Below are 11303 nucleotides of genomic sequence, written 5' to 3'. Positions count from 1 at the left end.
GCAAGCATGAGTTATTTTTGTGTATTTTCAGAAAAGGGACGTCAAATGTATATGAATATAAGTCAGAAAGTTTTGTAAATTAAACTGGGATGTTACCAAATACAACTAAAAATTTAAATCCCAGTGTCTGCCTGCTTTCTTATTGACAAATGGTAAGGTACCTAAAGCATTGCCTGCGTGTGCCTGTTTATTTGCTATAGTGTGAATAGTGTGAAGTTTGGGGAGTTAGCCTCTATATTAGAAAGTAAGGTGATGGGACATAGGCACATTGCTGTGATTGATGGCGACTGATGTCCAACTGAGAGACTCCAGGACTATCCGTGTCCTTGGGCCTTCATGTAGCTGGTGCTCCCTACCCACTTTCTGACTGAAAAGGTGGTAACTGTCTGTTTTAGCCTGTCTCAGCTCTCTGGTCACAACTGATGAGCTCCAGTCGTGCAGAACTTATAATTAGAAGAAATATTCAGATGTCTGGAAAGGAAGCACAAAGACCTGGGACTATGCAGGTATGTGTGTGGCCAGGGCTCTCTCTGTCAAAGGAGGAAAGATTAAACCTGACTCCAGAAGAAGGCAGCTATCCCAACACCCTCCTACAGAAAAGCATGATGCCACTCCCAGCAAAGGCAGACACTTTAACTGCCTGTTTCTGGCTCTTGTGGGGTTTTGGTCAGAATTTTCACAAAGTTAAAAACTAGGAAGGGAAAGGGCAAATAGTGAGCCATAAGGAGGAAATAGATTAAGTCAAAAGCCCTCTGTCCTACTTCACTAGTTGCTTCAGAATCTCAGAATTCTCTTTCATGTCATACAATCCTATTGTTTACTTGAAATTTTACATGTATATATCTCATATGCAGATCCTTGAAATGTGGGGTTCTGGTGGCTGGTTTGGTCTATGGCTATCCCAAACAGCACCATAGGTCTCATAAGCAGAGAAACTTAACTTTTTACATTCAATCAAATTACATTTGTTTAAAATATAGCTATTAAAATTTAAAATTGTAAAAAAAAGTACCCACTATAGTTGAAGCTTCTACCTGGATTTCATCTTATTCTTTGAATCAAGAGTTCAGTATCTTCTGTAATGGGTACTTACTATGTGAATATGGATACTGCTAAACATTACAGGTCATAAGCAAAATCCTAGTTTGTCCACTATTTATTTCTTAACTTGGAAATAACTCATCTATCACATTTTAGAATACTCATCAAAGAACATAACACTTTATATCAAAATGTGTTTCTAAAGAATCAGAAGTTAAACAAACTACTGGTTGCTGCCCTCACAGAGAGCTGAAACACAGCCCCCCAGGAGCAACTTCAGCCCCGAGACCAGAGGTAAGACCAACTTTTCTGCTCTAAGTGACCTGCCTAGTGGACTCAGGACACACAGAGGCAAAATTCCTCTGGGACCGGACACTTCTGGTTTTTAGCTGGAACCTTGCTAATCCTGGCCCACAGCTCCCTGATCCCAAACACAGTGGGAGAGAGATATCACCGCCCATACAGGTGGGCACTCCTGAGACTGCAGAGCAGGAGAGATTGCTAGTACTGCACACCACTGCCCACATCACTGGCCAAAGAGGAAACTGTATAGGGCCTCTGGGAACAGGAAGATAGGGGCATTCAAGCAACATGTACCCTGAGGTCCGGACACCACCCAGATATGAAGGGACCCGGTCAACAACTCCCTGCACCCAAATCCTGTGGGAGGGAGAGCTGAACATTCAGAGGGGCAACACGCCTGGGAAGCCAGAAAAGACTACACTCTGCCCACATTTCTGACTCCAGAGGAAAGCACCTAATGCCATCTGGGACCCCTGTGCACAGGGGCCTGGGAAAAGATGGGGCAGGCCCTTCTGTTTGCCAAACTCAGGGAGAGCTCAAACGTAGCACACCAGGAGCAATTTCAGGCCCTGGGACACAGGTAAGACAAACTCTTTTGCTCCAACTCACCTGCCTGGTGGACTCAAACACATGCCCACAGGAACATCCCAGTAGACAGGAAAGACTACACACCTGAAAGCAGAACAATCTCTTCCCAGAACTGGCTGAAAGAAAACAGGAAAACAGGTCTACGGCACTCCTGACACACAGGCCTATAGGACAGCCTAGCCACTGTCAGAAATAGCAAAACAAGTTAACACCAGAGACAACCTGATGGCGAAAGGCAAGCACAGGAACCAAAGCAAAAACAAAAACAAAAACAAAACAAAACAAAAAAAAACAAAAAAACAAGACTACATGGCATCATCAGAGTCCAACTCTCCCACCAAAGCAAACACTGAATATAAAAACACACCAGAAAAGCAAGCCTTGGATTTAAAATCACATTTAATCATGATGATGGAGGTCTTCAAGAAAAACATAAAGAACTGCCTTAGAGAAACAAAGGAAAACATAAATAAACAAGTAAAAGACTAGAGAGAGGAATCACAAAAATCCCTGAAAGAATTCCAGGAAAACACAATCAAACTGGTGAAAGAATTAAAAATGGAAATAGAAGCAATAAAGAAAGCACAAAGGGAGACAACCCTGGATATAGAAAACCAAAGGAAGAGAAAAGGAGCTGTAGATACAACTATCACCAACAGAATAAAAGGGATAAAAGAGAGAATTTCAGGAGAAGATAATTCCATAGAAATTATTGACACAACTGTCAAAGATAATGTAAAACGGAAAAAGCTACTGGTCCAAAACATACAGGAAATCCAGGACTCAAAGAGAAGATCAAACCTAAGGATAATAGGTATAGAAGAGAGTGAAGACTCCCAGCTAAAAGGCCCAGTAAATATGTTCAACAAAATCATAGAAGAAAACTTCCCTAACCTAAAAAGAGGCCCATAAACATACAAGAAATCTACAGAACTCCAAATAGATTGGAACAGAAAAGGAACTCCTCCTGTCACATGATATTAAAAACAGCAAATGCACAAAACAAAGAAAGAATATTAATAGCAGTAAGGGAAAAAGGTCAAGTAACACATAAAGGCAGACCAATCTGAATCACACCAGACTTCTCACCAGAGACTATGAAAGCCAGAAGGTCCTGGACATATGTCATTCAGACCCAAAGAGAACACAAATGCCAGCCCAGATTACAGTATCCAGCAAAACTCTCAATTAACATAGATGGAGAAACCACAATATTCAATAACAAAACCAAATTTACACAATATCTTTCTACATATCCAGACCTACAAAAGTTAATCAATGGTATAGTTCAACATAAGGAGGCAAGCTACACCCTAGAAAAAGCAAGAAACTAATCAACTTGGCAATAAAACAAATAGAAATAAAGAACATAAACACAATCTCACATCCAAATACGAAGATAACAGGAAACAACAATCATTATTCCTTAATATCTCTCAATATCAATGGACATAATTCCCAATAAAAAGACATGGATTAACTAACTGGATATGCAATGAGGACCCTGCATTCTGCGGCCTATAGGAAATGCACCTCAGAGTCAAAGACAGACACTACCTGAGAGTGAAAGGTTGGAAAACAACTTTCCAAGTAAATGGTGTGAAGAAAATAGCAGGAGTAGTCATTCTAATACCGAATAAAGTTGATTTTTAACTAAAAGTCATCAAAAAAGATAAGGAAGGACACTTCATACATACTCATCAAAGGAAAAATCCACCAAGATGAACTCTCAATCCTAAATATTTATGCTCCAAGTGCAAGGGCAACTACATACATAAAAGAAACCTTACTAAACCTCAAAACACAATGCACCTCACACAATAAGAATAGGAGATTTCAGCACCCCACTCTCATCAATGGATAGATCATGGAAACAGAAATTAAACAGAGACATAGACAGACTAAGAGAAGTCATGAACCAAATGGACATAACAGATATTTATAGGACATTCTATCCTAAAACAAAGGATACACTTTTTGTTCACCACCTCATTTTACTCCATGATTGACAATATAATTGGTCATAACACCAGCCTCAATAGATACAGAAAGATAGAAATTATCCCATGCGTCCTATCAAACCACCACGAGCTAAAGCTGCTCTTCAATGACAATAAGGGGAAAACACCCACATATACATGGAATTTGAACAATGCTCTACTCAATGATAACCTGGTCAAGGAGGAAATAAAGAAATTAAAGACTTCTTAGAATTTAATGTAAATGAAGGTACAACATACCCAAATTTATGGGACACAATGAAAGCTGTGCTAAGAGGAAAACTCATAGCTCTAAGTGCCTGCAGAAAGAATCAGGAGAGAACATATATCAGCAGCTTGACAGCACACCTCAAAGCTCTAGAACAAAGGAAGCAAATACACTCAGGGTTAGTAGAAGGCAAGAAATAATCAAACTCAGAGCTGAAATAAACCAAGAAGAAACAAAAAGGAATGTACAAAGAATCAACAGAACCAAAAGTTGGTTCTTTGAGAAAATCAACAAGATAGATAAACCCTTAGCCAGAGTAATGAGAGGTCACAGAGAATGTGTCAAAATTAACAAAATCAGAAATGCAAAGGGAGACATAACTACAGAATCAGAGGAAATTAAAAAAAATCATCAGATCCTACTACAAAAGCCTATATTCAACAATATTTGAAAATCTGCAGGAAATGGATAATTCCCTAGACAGATAACTGGTACCAAAATTATATCAGGAACAGATAAACCATTTAAACAACCCCATAACTCCTAAAGAAATAGTAGCAGCCTTAAAGTTCTCCCCTCCAAAAGGAGCCCAGGTCCAGACGGGTTCAGTGCAGAATTCATCAGACCTTCATAGGAGACCTCATAGCAATACTATCCAAACTATTCCATAAAATTGAAACAGATGGAGCACTACCGAATTCCTTCTTTGAAGCCACAATTACTTGTATACCTAAACCACACAAAGACCCAACAAAGAAAGAGAACTTCAGACCAATTCCATTATGAATATCAGTGTAAAAATACTCAGTAAAATTCGAATCCAAGACCACATCAAAACAATCATCCATCATGATCATGTAGGCTTCATCCCAAGTATGCAGGGATCATTTAATATACAGAAAATCGTCAAAGTAATCCACTATATAAACAAACTGAAAGATAAAACCACTTGATCATTTAATTAGATACTGAGAATGCTTTTGACAAAATTCAGCAACCCTTCACGATAAAAGTCCTGGAAAGTATAGGAATTCAATGCCCATACCAAAACAGTAAAAGCCATATACAGCAATCCAGTAGCTAACATTAAACTAAGTGGAGAGAAACTTGAAGCAACCCCACTAAAATCAGCGACTAGACAAGGCTGCCACTGTCTCCCTACTTATTCAATATAGTTCTATAATTTCTATCCAGAGCAATCAGACAACAAAAGGAGATCAAAGTAAGACAGATAGGAAAAGAAGTCAAAATACTACTATGTGCAGATGATATGATTGTATATTTAAGTGATCCCTAAAAGTCCACCAGAGAACTACTAAACCTGATAAACACTTTCAGCAAAGTGGCTGGGTATAAAATTGTCTCAAATAAATCAGTAGCCTTCCTCTACACAAAAGAGAAATAAGCCAGGAAATAAATAGGGAAACGGCACCCTTAATAATATTCCCAAATTACATAAACTCCTTCTTTGTGACTTTAACCAAGCAAGTGAAAGATCTGTATGATAAGAATTTCAAGCCTCTGAGGAAAGAAATGGAAGAAGATCTCAGAAGATGGAAAGATCTCCAATATTCATGGATTGGCAGGATTAATGTAGTAAAAAAGGCAATTTTACAAAAAGCAATCTGCAGATTCCATGCAATCACCATCAAAATGCCAATCCAATTCTTCATAGAGTAAGACAGAACAATTTGCAAATTTGTCTGGAGTAACAAAAAAACCAGGATAGCTAAAAGTATCCTCAACAATAAAAGCACTTCCTCGTGAATAACTATCTCTGAACTCACTCAGTATTACAGAGCAATAGTGATAAAAACTGAATGGTATTGGTAAAGAGACAGACAGATCGACCAGTGGAATAGAATTGAAGACCCACAAATGAACCCACATACCTATGATCACTTGATTTTTGACAAAGGAGCCAAAACCATCAAATGGGAAAAAGATAGCATTTTCAGTAAATGGTGTTGGTTCAACTGGAGGTCAACATGTAGAAGAATGCAGATCGATCCATGCTTATCACCCTGTACAAAACTAAAATCCAAGTGGATCAAGGACCTCCACATCAAACCAGATACACTCAACTAATAGAAGAAAAAGTGGGGAAGCATCTCAAACACATGGGCACTGGAAAAAATTTCCTGAATAAAACCCAATGGCTTATGCTCTAAGATCAAGAATCAACAAATGGGATCTCAAAAAACTGCAAAGCTTCTGTAAGGCAAAGGACACTGTGGTTAGGACAAAACGGCAACCAACAGATTGGGAAAAGATCTTTACCAATCCTACAACAGATAGAGGCCTTATATCCAAAATATACAAAAAACTCAAGAAGTTAGACAGCAGGGAGACAAATAACTCTATTAAAAAACGGGGTTCAGAGCTAAACAAAGAATTCACAGCTGAGGAATGCGGAATGGCTGAGAAACACCTAAAGAAATGTTCAACATCGTTAGTCATGAGGGAAATGCAAATCAAAACAACACTGAGATTTCACCTCACACCAGTGAGAATGGCTAAGATCAAAAACTCAGGTGACAGCAGATGCTGGCAATGATGTGGAGAAAGAGGAACACTCCTCTACTGTTGGTGGGATTGCAGACTGGTACAACCATTCTGGAAATCAGTCTGGAGGTTCCTCAGTATATTGGACATTGAACTACTTGAGGATCCAGCTATTCCTCTCTTGGGCATATACCCAAAAGATGCCCCAACATATAACAAAGACACATGCTCCATTATGTTCATAGCAGCCTTCTTTGTAATAGCCAGATGCTGGAAAGAACCCATATGCCCTTCAACATAGGAAAGGATATAGAAAATATTGTACATCTCCACAATGGAAAATTACTCAGCTATCAAAAACAATGACTGAAATTCATAGGCAAATGGATGGAACTGCAAAATATCATCCTGAGTGAGGTACCCCAATCACAGAAAAACACACATGGTATGCACTCATTGATAAATGGATATTAGTCCAAATGCTCAAATTACCCTAGATGCATAGAACACATGAATCTCAAGAAGGATTATCAAAATGTGAATGTTTCACTCCTTCTTTAAAAGCAGAACAGGAATACTCTTGGGTGGAAATAGGGAAGCAAAGTTTAGAGCAGAGGCAGAAGGAACACCCATTCAGAGCCTGCCCCACATGTGGCCCATATATATACAGCCACCAAACTAGATACGATGGATGAAGCAAAGAAGCGCAGGCCGACAGGAACCAGATGTAGATCTCCCCTGAGAGACACAGCCAGAATACAGCAAATACATAGGCAAATGTTATCATTAAAGCACTGAACTGATAATGGGACCCCTGTTGAAGGAATTGGAGAAATGATTGAAAGAGCTTGAAGGGGCCTGAGACCCCATATGAACAACAATGCCAACCAACCAGAGGATCTAGGGAGTAAGCCACTACCCAAAGACTATACATGGACTGACCCTGGGGTCCAAACTCATAGGTAGTAATGAATAGCCTAATGAGAGCACCAGTGGAAGGGGAAGTCCTTGGTCCTGCCAAGACTGAACCCCCAGTGAATGTGATTGTTTTTGGGGGAGGGCTGTAATGGGGAGGATGGGGAGGGGAACACCAAAAGACAAGGGGAGGGGGATGGGTTGGGGGGATGTTGGCCTGGAAACCGGGAAAGGGAATAACAATCGAAATGTAAATAAGAAATACTGAATTTAATAAAGATGAAAAAAGAAATTAAAGCAAAACTTGCTGTCACATGTAGCAATGGAGATTATTAGAACCTTTATTATTGTCTAATAAATTGTTATTATAATAAAAATTGAAGATATTCTAGGAAATATTTTCCATTTCTAACTTTTTAAAATTTAAGGATTTTTACTTGAAATATTTAAAAATAAATACATCATTTTCCATTTTCATTCAACTCTTCAATACTTCAAAATAATACTCCTCAAAACTCTTAGATTCATACTGTTCATTTAGGAATAATATATAAATAGAACCTGCATCATCCACACAACATAACTTATAGATAAAATATTTGAGGACTGAACTCTTCGTGTTATATTGCATAGTGGAAATCTCAGCCCTTCAGTAGACTAGTTCCCCAATTTCAACATTCCTTGATTGTAGTCCTCTGCATATGGTTGAGTCCTCGTGAAACTGAACTCATCCAGGTTAGTATGCCTATCAATATCTCTCTTTTCCCATTTTTATTCAGAAAATCTAATTCATGAGGCAACATGGATGCTATATCTCTACCATGTGTAGGAGTGTATTCTCACAACAAACTTCCTGTTCCTCTCACTCTTGTAACATTTTCACTTGCAACATTTTCTTCCTCTTTGATACATAAGCTTTATATGCAATTGTATTGTAGATGAATCAGATAGGGATAGGCAGGACAAGATCTCTTACTCTCTGAATTTGTTTCAATTTGGTTCTCAGTAATAAAACCCATCTGTTGCAATCCACATTTCTCTTAGGTATTAGAGCTATACTGTTTTGTGAGTATAATAATAAATAAAATGTAGTTAGGATTCATGTTGATTTAGTAAAGCAGCAGCAGCAGTTTCTCTTTTTAGATCCCCAAAATCTCTACTTCTGGAAAGTTGTGTAGGTTTCCAACAAAGCTTTCCTTTCCTCCCCAAAACAGAAAATATTCCTAAATCATTTTGTTCAGCCACTTGTGATCTAAAATCAAAACAAGATACATATTCAACAAAATTTAATACGTACATGTATTCTAGAACTTGGTTTACAGATACAACCTAGGATAAAGTTATTTTCCATGAAGGAAAAATATATACCAAGATAGAATTGTATTAAACAGTTAAAGCAATTTATACAAAAAAATTAAAAAAAAAATGTTTCCAGTCTGAAGTGGTGACACAACTTTAAGCCCAGAACTAAGAAGACAAGGATGCAGATTATATGCCCAAGGACAGCCTGGTTCATACAGTGTGTTTCAGCACTGACATTTCATGGAATGTGTAATGATGGCATGTCATATAAAGTTAGGTGGTCACAATTCAGATCTTTCTGATAATGTAGTGAACATTCATCAACTGAGAGAATATTCAGCCACACAACTCCTTTTTTTATGGCACCTATAGAACAATTGCTATACATGTTTTGAAAGCTAGATTATAGGAGTTAAGAGTCTAGTTGTAACCTCATACTTGTCCCTCAGTGTATGTTCTCTAGAATACCAGTTTTGTCTGATCACTTCCCAGGACTTGCTCAGCATCTAACACCGCTAGAGTGAAGGGTCACTTTCGCAATTCTAAGCTATACCTCACAGATGCTCACTGCTCACTTAAAGCATTTTGGTGGCTTAATGATGTGAACAAGTGTTTCCAAGAAGTAGTTCATCTTCATAAGCAGACACCCTGTGTCATGACTTCATCATCCTCTAAGGTCATGAAGCCTGAAGAATTTTAAGTGTAAAATTGAGGACTTTTATCCACTTGTACTTGAGGTTTCTGCAGGGTGATAAATATGGATCTATTTCTATTCTTCCACATGCAGATATTCAGTTAGGCCAGCACCAGTTGCTGAAGGCACACTGCTTTCTTCCTGGAATTATTTTGACTTCTTTATAAAAGGCAATTGTCTGCAACTGTGCAGTATTATTTCTGGGACTTTAATTTTATTCCCCTGACCAATTTTTCTGTTCCTATACCAACACTGTACATTTTCATTACTCAAGATCTGTAGGACAGTTGAAGTCAGACTGTGAGATCTTAATGATTGTCAATAGGTGATTCAAGATTTAGCTGAATTTCTTTTACAAAAGGGGGTATCCGTGTGTTTGTGGCAAACAAAATAAGATTTGAAGCAATTTGATGAATATGTAATATCTTTTTTTGCTTATGATTTGTTTTGGATTGAGGTCTATTTTACTACCTACTGGAATGGCTCCAGAATCTTGATCCTAAGGTCCATTTATATAGATTTTTCCCACTATTTATTTTGAGATAATGTATGTCTTTGAAGTTGAGGTATATTACTTGTAGTCAGCTGAAGGACTGGTTAGATGAAGAAAAGCCTACAAAAATATCCAACACCACCTCATAAAATGTTATGGCATCGAATATGTGTGAATTACTCAAACATGATGATTGTAGTTTACAACACTTACACAGACAACAGTAATAATTTTGATACCTTTTAAAATAGCACTTAATTTTTATAACAAATTTTCAAATTGTGGAGAATTATAAGAATATGACTCATGCATTTAGTATGAAAAATAAAATTATATTTGAGATAGGATGTGAATCTAAACTGACTTTGGGAAAGGGTTGGTAAACAGGAACCAAATAATTTATGGGGCATGATAATTTTGTACAAAGTCTCACAAAAGATACCAGTAGGAAAGGCAGCATATGTTTGAGTATGTTATAGTTTATGCTCAGCTCTGGTGGATTTTTCTGAAAGTAAACATGAGTGAGCATGCCAAATAAGCTGCTTTCTGTCAATTTTTCATAATAGGCAAGATTGCATAAATCTTGAAGATTTCAACAAACGAGTAAACAAAGCATACCATATATGACTTACTTATTTTACTTTAAAAATGGATATTCATTATTGCTGTGTATACTGCATTTTTGTGGATGCTGCAAAGTTTATTGATGAAATTCAAGAGTGTAGGGATGGTTCCCTATAATCATCCTGCTATTATGGAGATCGGGGATGGAAATTTTGAGGGAGATGCTAAGTCTTGGGGATCAAGTTGGGAAAGGGAATCTTCAGCAACTGAGGGCCTCACTCTTGCTCTTAGGATCCTTACAGGGGTTGGGAAGGTTGTCCTAGGTTTCTTACTTCTTGGAGCCCAGATACTCCATGAGGTCTCTGTAGAAGCATTCATTGTCATTCCAGGTAATGAGCTTTACAGAGTTGTCATTTAGAGCACTATCAGCCTCAGTATTAAAGATAAAAGAGTAAGAGAAGCTATTGAAGCTGCAGCATGCAAACTGATCCTCTGTGTAACCCGACATGCCCTTTAATGGTCTCTCAGATGTCTGCTTCACTACCTTCTTGATATCATCATACTAGGAAGGTTTCACCAGGAGATATTGGGGATCGGATCCACAATGGATATTTTGGAATAGAAATATGAAAGGCCATCCCGGTGAGTTTCCATTTAGCTTTGGGTTGGCCTTGCCCACAGACTTGGCAG

This window comes from Rattus norvegicus, chromosome 1, assembly GCF_036323735.1.
Source record: "Rattus norvegicus strain BN/NHsdMcwi chromosome 1, GRCr8, whole genome shotgun sequence".
NCBI classification, from domain to species: domain Eukaryota; kingdom Metazoa; phylum Chordata; class Mammalia; order Rodentia; family Muridae; genus Rattus; species Rattus norvegicus.
This window is presented reverse-complemented; position numbering follows the sequence as displayed.